The sequence below is a fragment of the Nannobrachium achirus genome, assembly GCF_963921795.1.
Source record: "Nannobrachium achirus genome assembly, chromosome: 22".
Lineage (NCBI taxonomy): Eukaryota > Metazoa > Chordata > Actinopteri > Myctophiformes > Myctophidae > Nannobrachium > Nannobrachium achirus.
Window position 1 is genome coordinate 8,232,604 of NC_137829.1, and position 13,797 is coordinate 8,246,400.

The 13,797-nt window shown below is 45.9% G+C and overlaps 1 protein-coding gene across 4 annotated transcripts in view; it reads right to left on the reverse strand.

Moving 5' to 3' along the window:
- Nucleotides 1–13,797, reverse strand: part of LOC308308036 (Krueppel-like factor 12) — a gene marked incomplete at its 5' end in the record, with an annotated part of 58,387 nt that overhangs the window by 37,890 nt on the left and 6,700 nt on the right. Inside the window, one exon of one of the 4 annotated variants that reach the window (XM_080753401.1) lies at nucleotides 12,850–13,018. The exons of the other annotated variants lie outside the window; for them this stretch is intronic. Of the gene's footprint in view, nucleotides 1–12,849; nucleotides 13,019–13,797 lie in introns of those variants that run through there. 4 annotated transcript variants of the gene reach the window in all.

Consider the following 13,797-nt stretch of genomic DNA (forward strand, 5'->3'; position numbering starts at 1 on the left):
ACAGCGTGTATACACAGTGTTCTCTGTTGCTGGATTTGGTCTGCAGCATGGCAGCCAGGGCTCAATAAGCCAGCAGTGCAGGCACGTGCACACATTGACATCAAAGGGGGCTTGAGCCCCTGCCCTTTTATCTGTCTCTAAAAAAGTGCCCTCAAATGCTAATTCCATGCCATACCTGAAGGCAGCATTCAAGAGAATTGCCTTAATGTCCAAACTCTCTTGAACTTGAATGCAGCACCTTAGAATTTCCCTCTCTGTGTAGAATTCAATGCCGTTATGCCACATTTCCATGCTTAGTTCAGTGTGATATCACTCGCCGAAAATAGCCAACCTCCTAGCTCACAACGCGTTGCAGCACAACGCATTGTGAGCTTGGAGTTCTGCTATTTTCAATATTTCCACCAAAAGGCCCTTTTTAGAAATGTCAGCCCCTGCCCCTCTAACATTCACTGCACGTCCCTGCAGCAGTGCACTGTCCATCAGCACTGGAAGGCTCGGTGTGTGGGAGATGAGGACAGAGAGAGAGTGAGAGAGTGTGAGAGAGAGAGAGAGAGAGAGAGAGAGAGAGAGAGAGAGAGAGGAGAGAAGGAAAGAGGGCAGATTAAGATCACCTTTCCATTTGCTGCTCTCTGAAATGAAATGGCCATCCCAGGTGTGAGGGGGAGTGGGATGGAGGGCGGGAGGAGGGCAGTGGAGTGTTGAGGCATCTCATTTGTCCCTCCTCCCCTCCCCGCCCTCCCATCCCAAACCAAATCCCTGGATAGCATGGAGAGGGGACCGAGCAAAGAATGAGGCCAGTGCTACGAGAGAAGAAAGAGAGAAGGTAGAAATATGTGTATTTCCACGTACTGTATATGCCTTTCCTGTTGCTTTTAAGCCAGAGGTCTTCAACGTTTTCAGGCCAATATCCCCTTAGTTGAGAGAGAGATGAAGCAGGGACCCCCACAACCTGTTCATATAGATTCTGTATAGTTTCATCGTTTGACAGCACAAATTATCAGTGTATTTTGGATTCATGTCAATTTGTGTTTTCAGATATTTAAATATCTGAAAAAAACGTCAATACTTAATAAACTTGACATTTCACTCTGTACTTAGTCTGCTCTTTTTCCCCTCTACACCAAAGCTCTTTGCCGAAAATAGCCGATCTTGCGCTGCGAGGCTTTGTGAGCTTGTAGATTTGCTATTTTTGGCTAAAGTTCTCAGAATACTGTATGGACACTCGGGTTCAAGTGGTTAATATAAAAAAGGAGAAAAAAACTTTCTATCACTCAAAGATTTAGGTGACCCCCTGTTGAAGACCTCTGTTTTAAGCGTTAAGTCTGTGGATGAAATATGACTGAATGTGCTTTTTTGGTCTGTTTTTATGTATTTGTTACTCATGCATTGAAACTCATGTCAGCTATTTCCCAATTCAAGCCGCTATCTCCAGGCTGGGGTCCAGTGGCTCCCAACTACCTGATGGCTATCAGCCCTGTGCTGACGGAGCTGATAGCTGCTCGCTGGAGCGCAAGGATAAGGCACAGCCAAACCGAGCCAGACCAGACCAGACTAGCTGATCAATAGGAGGTGACAGGCCTCCACAGAAAACTCATGACCTTCTCAGACCCAACGCTGATCTCATATATATATACACTGACCTCGAACACGCACACAGCACGCACGCACGCACGCACGCACGCACGCACGGGGTCGCACACACACACACACACACACACACACACACACACACACACACACACACACACACACACACACACACACACACACACACACACACACACACACACACACACACACTTTACTTAAAGGAGAGAACCACCCAAAGTACATTGTGATGACATCATCACGTGTACACAACACCTCTAAGGTATATTAATGACATAAGACGTTCAATGTTGAAAATGGGTGGTTCTCCCTTTAAGTACTGTACTGTACTTTAACTCAAGTAAATTCTGAATACCAGACTTCTACTTGTAACTGAGTATTTGTAAAATTACCGTTCCACTAAGTGCTAAGCTCTGTATACTTGGAATTCACCCAAGGAACTTTATACATTCAGCAAAGCAAACTAAAATCTTTGACTTTGGACTTCTCCAAGCTAGAAGAGCTGTGGCATTATGCTGGAAAAGTGTTGAAGCCCCAACATTGAGGATGTGGCATAGGGAGCTCATGAACTCTATCGGGATGGAGAGGCTACACCTATGTGGTTAGAGGTAGACAGAGTGGAGAGGCTAACCTATGTGGTTAGAGGTAGACAGAGTGGAGAGGCTAACCTATGTGGTTAGAGGTAGACAGAGTGGAGAGGCTAACCTATGTGGTTAGAGGTAGACAGAGAGGAGAGGCTAACCCTATGTGGTTAGAGGTAGACAGAGTGGAGAGGCTAACCTATGTGGTTAGAGGTAGACAGAGAGGAGAGGCTAACCTATGTGGTTAGAGGTAGACAGAGTGGAGAGGCTAACCTATGTGGTTAGAGGTAGACAGAGTGGAGAGGCTAACCTATGTGGTTAGAGGTAGACAGAGAGGAGAGGCTAACCTATGTGGTTAGAGGTAGACAGAGTGGAGAGGCTAACCTATGAGGTTAGAGGTAGACAGAGTGGAGAGGCTAACCTGTGTGGTTAGAGGTAGACAGAGTGGAGAGGCTAACCTGTGTGGTTAGAGGTAGAGAGAGTGGAGAGGCTAACCTGTGTGGTTAGAGGTAGACAGAGTGGAGAGGCTACCTATGTGGTTAGAGGTAGACAGAGTGGAGAGGATAACCTATGTGGTTAGAGGTAGACAGAGAGGAGAGGCTAACCTATGTGGTTAGAGGTAGACAGAGTGGAGAGGCTAACCTATGTGGTTAGAGGTAGACAGAGTGGAGAGGCTAACCTATGTGGTTAGAGGTAGACAGAGTGGAGAGGCTAACCTATGTGGTTAGAGGTAGACAGAGAGGAGAGGCTAACCTATGTGGTTAGAGGTAGACAGAGTGGAGAGGCTAACCTATGTGGTTAGAGGTAGACAGAGTGGAGAGGCTAACATATGTGGTTAGAGGTAGACAGAGTGGAGAGGCTAACCTATGTGGTTAGAGGTAGACAGAGTGGAGAGGCTAACCTATGTGGTTAGAGGTAGACAGAGTGGAGAGGCTAACCTATGTGGTTAGAGGTAGACAGAGTGGAGAGGCTAACCTATGTGGTTAGAGGTAGACAGAGTGGAGAGGCTAACCTATGTGGTTAGAGGTAGACAGAGTGGAGAGGCTAACATATGTGGTTAGAGGTAGACAGAGTGGAGAGGCTAACCTATGTGGTTAGAGGTAGACAGAGAGGAGAGGCTAACCTATGTGGTTAGAGGTAGACAGAGTGGAGAGGCTAACATATGTGGTTAGAGGTAGACAGAGTGGAGAGGCTAACCTATGTGGTTAGAGGTAGACAGAGTGGAGAGGCTAACCTATGTGGTTAGAGGTAGACAGAGTGGAGAGGCTAACCTATGTGGTTAGAGGTAGACAGAGTGGAGAGGCTAACCAATGTGTTTAGAGGTAGACAGAGAGGAGAGGCTAACCTATTTGGTTTAGAGGTAGACAGAGTGGAGAGGCTAACCTATGTGGTTAGAGGTAGACAGAGTGGAGAGGCTAACCTATGTGGTTAGAGTAGACAGAGTGGAGAGGCTAACCTATGTGGTTAGAGGTAGACAGAGTGGAGAGGCTAACCTATGTGGTAGAGGTAGACAGAGAGGAGAGGCTAACCTATGTGGTTAGAGGTAGACAGAGTGGAGAGGCTAACCTATGTGGTTAGAGGTAGACAGAGTGGAGAGGCTAACCTATGTGGTTAGAGGTAGACAGAGAGGAGAGGCTAACCTATGTGGTTAGAGGTAGACAGAGTGGAGAGGCTAACCTATGAGGTTAGAGGTAGACAGAGTGGAGAGGTTTAGAGGTAGCAGAGTGGAGAGGCTTACCTATGTGGTTAGAGGTAGACAGAGTGGAGAGGATAACCTATGTGGTTAGAGGTAGACAGAGAGGAGAGGCTAACCTATGTGGTTAGAGGTAGACAGAGTGGAGAGGCCTAACCTATGTGGTTAGAGGTAGACAGAGTGGAGAGGCCTAACCTATGTGGTTAGAGGTAGACAGAGTGGAGAGGCTAACCTATGTGGTTAGAGGTAGACAGAGAGGAGAGGCTAACCTATGTGGTTAGAGGTAGACAGAGTGGAGAGGCTAAACCTATGTGGTTAGAGGTAGACAGAGTGGAGAGGCTAACATATGTGGTTAGAGGTAGACAGAGTGGAGAGGCTAACCTATGTGGTTAGAGGTAGACAGAGTGGAGAGGCTAACCTATGTGGTTAGAGGTAGACAGAGTGGAGAGGCTAACCTATGTGGTTAGAGGTAGACAGAGTGGAGAGGCTAACCTAATGTGGTTAGAGGTAGACAGAGTGGAGAGGCTAACCTATGTGGTTTAGAGTGGAGAGGCTAACATATGTGGTTAGAGGTAGACAGAGTGGAGAGGCTAACCTATGTGGTTAGAGGTAGACAGAGTGGAGAGGCTAACCTATGTGGTTAGAGGTAGACAGAGTGGAGAGGCTAACCTATGTGGTTAGAGGTAGACAGAGTGGAGAGGCTAACCAATGTGTTTAGAGGTAGACAGAGAGGAGAGGCTAACCTATGTGGTTAGAGGTAGACAGAGTGGAGAGGCTAACCTATGTGGTTAGAGGTAGACAGAGTGGAGAGGCTAACCTATGTGGTTAGAGGTAGACAGAGTGGAGAGGCTAACCTATGTGGTTAGAGGTAGACAGAGTGGAGAGGCTAACCTATGTGGTTAGAGGTAGACAGAGTGGAGAGGCTAACCTATGTGGTTAGAGGTAGACAGAGTGGAGAGGCTAACCTATGTGGTTAGAGGTAGACAGAGTGGAGAGGGCTAACCAATGTGGTTAGAGGTAGACAGAGTGGAGAGGCTAACCTATGTGGTTAGAGGTAGACAGAGTGACGTTGACCGGCTTTGGGAGACGTATATGAACGCCATGGAAACAAGAACCTAAAGGAAATAAGGATGTGTGGCTAAAGAGAAAGAGAGAACAGGAGGAGGAGAGGAAAAGAAAAAGGAAAAGAAAAGAGAAGGATGATGTGAACAATGTCATTTGATGGGCATGTGCAGGTGGTATGTGTATGTGTGTGTGAATGTGTGTGCGTATATGTACTGTTGTGTGTAAAAAACAATAAAGAAAATATAAATATATATATATAAATAATATATATATATTTGTGCATTGTAATATTGATACTAAAACAGTTGAGTGGTTTTTCCACCACTGCAAACATGTATTGTGCACTCAATTTGCTAATGCAGATATTTAACCTACCATAAGGACACTGGCAGTCACTGAACAATGTTGGCTGGAGCTTTTATGTTCCATGCTGCCAATCAACCCATGCTGACATTGTGAACGAGGCTAAGATGTATTCTCTTTGATAAAGCAGTTGCCCATTGTTAATTACCGCTTGTTTTCAAAAGGTCAGGTTTTAATGGGAGGTAATTAGATAGGAAGTGGAGTTAAAATGTTTGAAACAAACAGAACACAGTAGAATGCGAGCACAGACAGCCTGCACAGAAGTCATATAACGTGGAGATGTTGGGCGTGTAGAATCATGTTGTCCTCCAATTATAAATCCAAAATCTATACTCTAATACAGTGGTTCTCAACCTGTGGTCGGGACCCCCAGGGGGGTCCCCAAATTATTTTGGGGGGGGGTCCCCAGATGATTAGCTTAATGTGCAACACTTTTTTTCCTCACTCAACAGTAAACAAACCAACATAAAGTTTAAGTGTATAGAGGGTATCTGCACATTTCTAAAGTGACAATTTAAGGACTTTATAATACCTCTGAAATTACAAATTAAACATTGGCCAAATTATCAAATATTAGAGGCAGAAATTGTGAAAATAGCCGTTCTACATGCTTGCATGTAGATCTGCTATTTTCACACTAAAACCGTGATATACAAACTCTAATGCCTCAACCCTCGTCAGGGTGGGGGGGTCCCCAGTTACAATATGATTATTTTGGGGGTCGCGGCCTGAAAAGGTTGAGAACCGCTGCTCTAATATGTGTACTGTTCTCTCTCTCTCTCGTGCGCACAACACACATACACGCACAGCCACACATCGTAACAGACGGACCCACTCAGCCCCTTCTCCGATGCTTTGTTCCCATGTCGAGCGCCCAGAGCAACTGTGTGCATCTGTGTCACAGAGGCTGTGGACCTGCTGCCACGGGCTCTGAGGGGAGGGGAGGGGGGGGGAGGAGGGGAGGAGAGGGGGGGAGGAGGAGAGGAGGGGAGGAAGGGGAGGAGGGGGAGGAGAGGGGGGAGGAGGGGAGGAGGAGGGGAGGAGAGGGGGGGAGGAGGAGAGGAGGGGAGGAAGGGAGGAACATGGACCATATTAGCGGAGATATGTGGGGAGAGGGTTAAGGAAGGTTACAGCCAAGAGAGGAAGGGTATGCGATGTGTATGTGCGTGCGTGTGCGTGTGTGTGTGTGTGTGTGTGTGTGTTGGTGGGATGGGATGGAATGGAATGGACTGGAGTAGATGGATGGATGGATAGGTGTGAGCGGGGGGCAGGGGGGTTCGGCGGACGGGGTCGGTCGGGTGTGAAGAGCCCAGCAGAGTTGCTGGCAGTACACCATCAAAAATCCAGTGTTAATTTAACTCTGAGAAGCGTTTTTCTATTTACACTCACAGAGTTGAATGAACACTCATGGACTTTACTGCGTATAGCGGAGGTTATAGGGAAGCTGCTGCAACCAAAGGAGAGCAGAAGAGGGGCTGGTGATGAGGGGGAAGGGTGTTCGGCGTGGCGGGGGTGGGGGGGTGGGGGTAGGCAGAGAGGAGCGAGAGGGGGGCTAGAGAGAGGGGATATGGACCTGAGCCAAGGCCCGGTCGAGCACAGAGCACACGGTGCAAGCATGCCAACAGACCCCCCCCCACCCCATCCCCACCACCGCCCCCGCCCCACACTTCCACCAAAGAGGGAGAGAGCGAGAGAGAGAGAGAGTGTAAGAGGCAGAAAGTGAGAGAGAGAGAGAAAGCAGTTTAAAAAACAATTGTATGTTGTTGTTGTTGTATTTCTTCTCTTCTTTTTCTTCTCTTCTATATTTTCTCATCTTGTATTTGATATAGGCTGCCGAGTGCTGACGTGATCAGCGATTCTTTGAACATTCTATGTTGTTGTTATTAGATTGAAAGATGAAGTTATACTGGACGCTGCAAAAATCCTAAATGTTAGTTTAACTCACACTCAGGATTTTACAATGTATAGTGCTGTACATGGCATGATTTATTGGCCCTTATCTGAACTGAGGCCAGATTCTTTAACCCATTTAGAACGGGTACACATTTTGTGTATCATTATTTTATGCTTTAACTATTGAAAAATAGCAGATATACAAGCTCACAGCGCTGCACCGAGTGCCGCGCTGCGAGCTTGTAGATCTGCTATTTTTGAAAAGTCGTGAACATTAGAATTTTGACCTGATTCTATAAGTGTCTTTTGAATCCTTCTAATTCTAGGCCTAAATGGGTAAAGATGCAAGAGGAGCAGTTCCTGTGTTGTGTTATTATTGTGTGTCTACAGGCCTCTTCACCACTGCTCACTTCCCTCTTTCTGTGCCCCGGGACACCCCCATGTGACGTGGCAGCCTTAAGCGAAAAACAGCGATCTATACATTCACAACATGTTGCATCGTGACGCATTGTGTGCTTGTAGATCTGCTCTTTTTGGTGCAGGACACCAACGTACGACTGAAGTCAAGCTGCCCTCCACCATTACTTGGAAGTTCAGTCTGACTCCCTATAACTTCCTCTCTCTTCCTCTAACCAATGAGAGCAACAGGTTTATAGTGAGCAGTGATACACAGACCAGGGTGAAAAAAGAAGCACACGCACAACAACACACGCGTCGTCGTCGTCGTCACATCACGAGTCAAAACCTCGGCAGTCATAACAAAACGCTGAGCAGAACAAACAACGTTTACTGAGACTTTTGCTGGCAGGGGCATTAGCAGAATACTACTACTGTAATTCAGTTAGGGAGAGCCTGGGACCGATCCTTATGTTTATTTTATTTTTTATTTTTTTTATGTATTTTTGGGGGCTTTTTTTATGCGGTTATTGATAGCACAGTAGACTGACAGGAAATGGGGAGAGAGAGAGATGGGGAGTGACATGCGGCAAAGGTCGCCCGGATCGGGAATCGAACCGGCGATGCGGCGGCAACCATGCCTATGTGGCGGTGCCTATGTGGCATGCGCCTTGACCAGTAGGCCACCGGACTCCCCGATCCTTATATTTAATAATAAAATAAAATATTTAACATACTGTAATCTAGTGTGCTAGCAGAAAGAGAGGAGAAGCAGCTGAATCGCGGCTCATTTGAATCACAGACTAACCTCCTCAACCGGCTACATGTTTAAGCCGCCTGATCATGACCTTATTATGTGGCCCTCATTCTGGCCCGGGGAGCTCATTCAAACAGCTCCCTGTAGGCTTACCTCTTAGCCGGAGTAAGTGGACAGCTAACAAAAATGGCTGACTAAAAGCTCTCCCCCTAATGCTCTCTTCCTCTGCGCAGACAAAAACCTTGACGTGAACTCCAAACAGCCCTCTATAATTCATCTCTGCACCAGACTCTCACCCTCACCCTTACACAGCGTGCGTCAGGTAAATATTCCTCATGATGTATGTGTGTGGGACTCAGCGTGTGTGTGTGTGTGTGTGTGTGTGTGTGTGTGTGTGTGTGTGTGTGTGTGTGTGTGTAGGTAGCACAGGCAGGGGCGTCACAAGGGGAGGGTAAAAGTGGGACTGAGTTACTAGGGCCCAAGGTGGAGGGACCTTAATTATTTTATACTTTAGCTATTGAAAAATAGCAGATATAAAATAGCAGATATACAGCGCGCGCTGCGAGCTTGTAGATCTGCTATTTTTGTAAAGTCGTGAAAATGTTTGAAAATCTTTGATTTTTTGAGCATCCGTGGCCAAATACATATCATTTTGGGGACATAGAAACATAGGTTTTTCAAAAAACCTTAGGAGGATTTGAAATATTCAAAGACTTGCACAAATCTTCAAGATTTTTCAAAAATAGCAGATCTACAAGCTCGAAGCGCGGCACTCGGTGCGCTTACATACAGTATCTGCTTATATAGCTTATATATACCTTTCAAGAGTTAGAGCACAAAAATAATGCGTTCCCAGTCTAAACGGGTTAAACCCCCTCCCCTATGAAGAACATTCATGGGGGGCCCGCAGTGAATCCTTGTACCCAGGGCCCAGAATTTGGTGTGACACCCCTGAGCACAGGGGCTGGGGATGTGTGTGTGTGTGTGTGTGTGTGTGTGTGTGTGTGTGTGTGTGTGTGTGTGTGTGTGTGTGTGTGTGTGTGTGTGTGTGTGTGTGTGTGTGTGTGTGTGTGTGTGTGTTTTCCCTCATCCAGCCCTGAGCCCTGGATGTACTGAGATGGACATGGAGATGTGTTTTTTTTTCTTCTTCTTTTCCTCGAATCATTCCTGGCACTGTGTGAATGGTCTCAGAATTTCCATTTCATAAGGCGTATTTCCCTTGGCAGGAGCGGCAGGCAAAGACTTTTGGATGCTTCTGGGACATTTTTGAACGAGGCTCAAGAGAGCACAGAGTGCTACTACCTCTCTATTCGGAGTATTCACACTTCTGTAAGCACCGGCCACTCACAATAGCATCAAACCCTGGCATGGGCCTGCTATGTTTTGGAAAAAAAAAGGAAAAAGTTCCTTTAGGGTAAAAAAAAAAGAAAGAAAAGAAAAAAGAAAAACCTTAAGAGACCCACTCCAACTGATGCACTTTGCCTCAAAGCACCCTAAACATTTCCTCTGGGAACCAATCAGCTCCACAGAGAGAGAGGAAAAATACATGTCTTCTTGAACGCGGCGGTTATTAGAGGGAATAGCGGCGCCATTCATGCTTTTTTGCTCTTTTCATCTCCGGGAATAGACAGTCCAACATGAAGATCTTATCGGGTCCCCGTGAATTCATATTGAACGTCTGCCTCCATCTCTTGTGATTCCATTCGGGCCTCAGGTGTTCTTGTATGTGACGTGGCATACATATGTGACTGGTACTTAAGCCGTGGTACTCTTAAGCCTGATTTATAGTTCGTCGTACGATAGGTGTCGCACGCAAACATATCCGACCTGCAAGCTCACAAAAAGTCACATCCAAACACGATGTGAGATTGACGCGCATGACGGCGTCATGTGACGGGGTATAAATTAAGCATTATACGGTACCCCTAGACATGTACCCTGCAACTCAGAAATGGACACACACACACACACACACACACACACACACACACACACACACACACACACACACACACACACACACACACACACACACACACACACACACACACACACACACACACACACACACACACACACACACCTAAGGGGTACCGATGTTGCAAAAGTCAGTGTCACAATAAAGCCGTAATGCGGTGTGGTTTTATTTGAAGTGGCTGTCGCCAGCAACATGTACTGTAGACTGCTGCCTACATCACAGCACTTATCTGCCTTGCAGGAACACTTTTAAGCCCGGTCTCCCTGTTTGTCAGGAGCCAATTATCTACAATATGCTCGTCAACATGCCACTTACAGGAAAAAACAGGCATTTATAGAGAGAGGAGACACAAAGGGCAACAGACAGAGACAGGCGGTGCTGAAACGTGGACGGGCTGAATGGAGTTGGTAACGGCTACATATTGATTAGATTGATCACATCACGCCAAATAACAACAGACGTTACAGAGGCTCGTAAACCCTTGTCAACATGTGTACTCTAGTTAACTGAAAGGAAATCCACCCTAAAATTTAATTCACATAATATTTATATCATAATATAGCTAAACTCAATTTTACAGAGTGGCAAGACTGTAGTGATGATGTCATCAAGGGACAAATCCTGGAGCATTTAAGCACTTGTAACTCTTAGTGTACAAATGTAACCAAATGGACCCTTATGGGTCCATTAGGTTAAATGTGTACACTCTCAGAATTATATTAACTCTCAGAATTCTAAAGTGTTGGATATTATAACAGAACCCATGGTAGTTTTACTGCGATATGTGTACATTTTCTGATTTAGAGCGGTAAGCCCTGCAGTATACTCAAACATCTGGATGTGTGAGATCTAAAAAAAACTGTATAGAGGTTATGCACATGCATAAAGTGAATGTCAAATCGAGTGGCAAAATGAGTGGCAAAGTGAGTTTAGCATCGTTTAATGCAATCAGATAGGACTTTTCTGTTTGCATGTATGGGATGTCAAGGCCAGAAAGTATTTTTTTGCCACTCAGTAGGCATTCTGCATAATTTCCAGCTATGATGATGATGTCATCCGCATACCCTCTATCAGCTCACAAATTCAAAGTCAAGCACTACACAGTGTCACAGCTGATTGACATCACACATTCATATCACTAGAAAAAAGCGGCCCCTTACTACCTTGAATGGCCCCCGCCCCTGACAATGCCGGCCCTCCTTCCAGCTGTCCCCATCACCTTTGGGTGTAAACAGTGTCTATGGGGTTTTGGGTGGATGACTGTTCTGGTGGAAGCACAGAGAAGCGTATGTGGCCACAAGTCTTCCTCCTGCTCCCAACTATAGATGGTCAATTTGGTCATGATGAGCATAGTTTGTCAGTAAACTCATCCATATGTCTAGAAATGAGCCTCACACCGTCTAAAGTTGGATTTATGTCTCTCCTAATTAGAGAAGGTTTCCCCTCAACATTTATGAAGGCCACGTTATTTCTAACGTTACATAACATCATAATTCATAATTTTGTATTTATAAATCCCACGTTATTATGTGGACACCACCTCGAAAACCAATGGTTGAATGGTTGAATGATAAGGATATACATGTCATCGTTAATGTCATCGAATCCAACATACCGGTAGTTTTTGCATATGTACACACAGACGCACAACTGGTCTGCCGTGGGAACGCAAACGCACACAAACACACAACGTATTGCTGATTCTAAGTGTAATATCCTACACTTAGATATAGGTAGGATATTTTGTGGCTCCGATTAGACCAGGAAGTCAGTTGTCTGTTCGTACAGTAGATATTGACTTGACTGTCCAAGATCACAGAATAAGGCAAGTTAAGTCAATTCTGTTTTAGGGTGGATTTCTCCTTTAAAGCAAAGGCCATGGGAGCAACAGCTAATTTGCTGTTTGAAGACTAGGAAGGCTCGTCTTCAAAGGAGCAACCGTGGTCATTTTCAGGACCAATCACATAAGAAAGTTTATGTTTTAATCAGTGTTTATGTAAATTCTCTAAGGCCGTAAGAAGAGAACAGAGAGAGAGAAAGAGACAGACAGACCAGAGAGAGAGAGAGAGAGAGAGAGAGAGAGAGAGAGAAAGAGAGAGAGAGAGAGAGAGAGAGAGAGAGAGAGAGAGAGACTTCTTTAGTGCCCCAGCCATGGGCCTCAGCACCTGAGAGGAACCAGCTCCATTTATAGAGAGATGATACCCATGTAAACACACACGCATGCACGCGTGTGCACAGTCTGCACACCACACACACACACACACACACACACACACACACACACACACACACACACACACACACACACACACACACACACACACACACACACACACACACACACACACACACACACCACACACACACACACACACACACACACACACCTGCCATTCCCCCTCCAAAATTAATAATTTCCAACACTTTTGCAACCTATAATGACATGCCCATAATAGGGACACCAGGTTGGCAGTGGTAAACACACAAAGAGACCTACATAAACATGTGTACATACATAATTACACGCATATAAGCAAGGCTCATGGAAGTTCCCATATTCTGGTGGATTGCCCTTGGGTCCTGGCTATTTCTGCCAGGGGCAGGGAGATCCTGTGTCAGTAATCCTGTCGGGATGAGGTGGATGAGGTCGCCGGATGCAGCTCAGATCCGTACACTACACACACACACGCGCACACACACGCCGCTGCGCGCACGCACGCACAGTACACACACACACACGCACACGCACACGCACACGCACACGCACACGCACACGCACACGCACACACACACACACACACACACACACACACACACACACACCTGCACTCATACATGCTCCATAATACACCCAAATGCACACATACACTCACACAAAAATCAATTCCACACATGTAAATTATGAGAAGCAAGCATTAGAGCGTGACTACTGTTACAGCAGTCACCCAAACAAAACAAACAAAAGTAGAATTTAATTCACTTACTGAGATCAGCTGTTTCCAATTTCATCCGAATTTATGAAAGAGAAAAGGCAGAACTATTGAACCCATATTAAACAATGCACCTTGCATTTATTGATCAACGCAGATTCACTATCAGCTTTTCACAGAACAGCATTATGCCAGCTTGTACCATCTGTTCAGTGACATTTTATCTTGGTAAACCCTTCCACCCACAAAACCAACACCGCCTCTGTCCTCTCTAACGTTTCAAGAAAGTGGAAAAACAGAGAAGCTCTTCGTCTTCTCTGAAACGAAACGTTCACAATATGAAAGGAGGTGCGAGTCGTCTGGTTTGTCGTCTGTGTCTGCATTTTTACCCACTTCTCATAAGCTGACTTCCTGAGCCCCTGCTCCGTTCTGCAGCTAAATCTGGCTGCTGCAGACACACGCACACATACATGCACACACAAAACACAAACTCACACATAAGTCTCGTGACCTCTGCCTGCACCCACGACAAT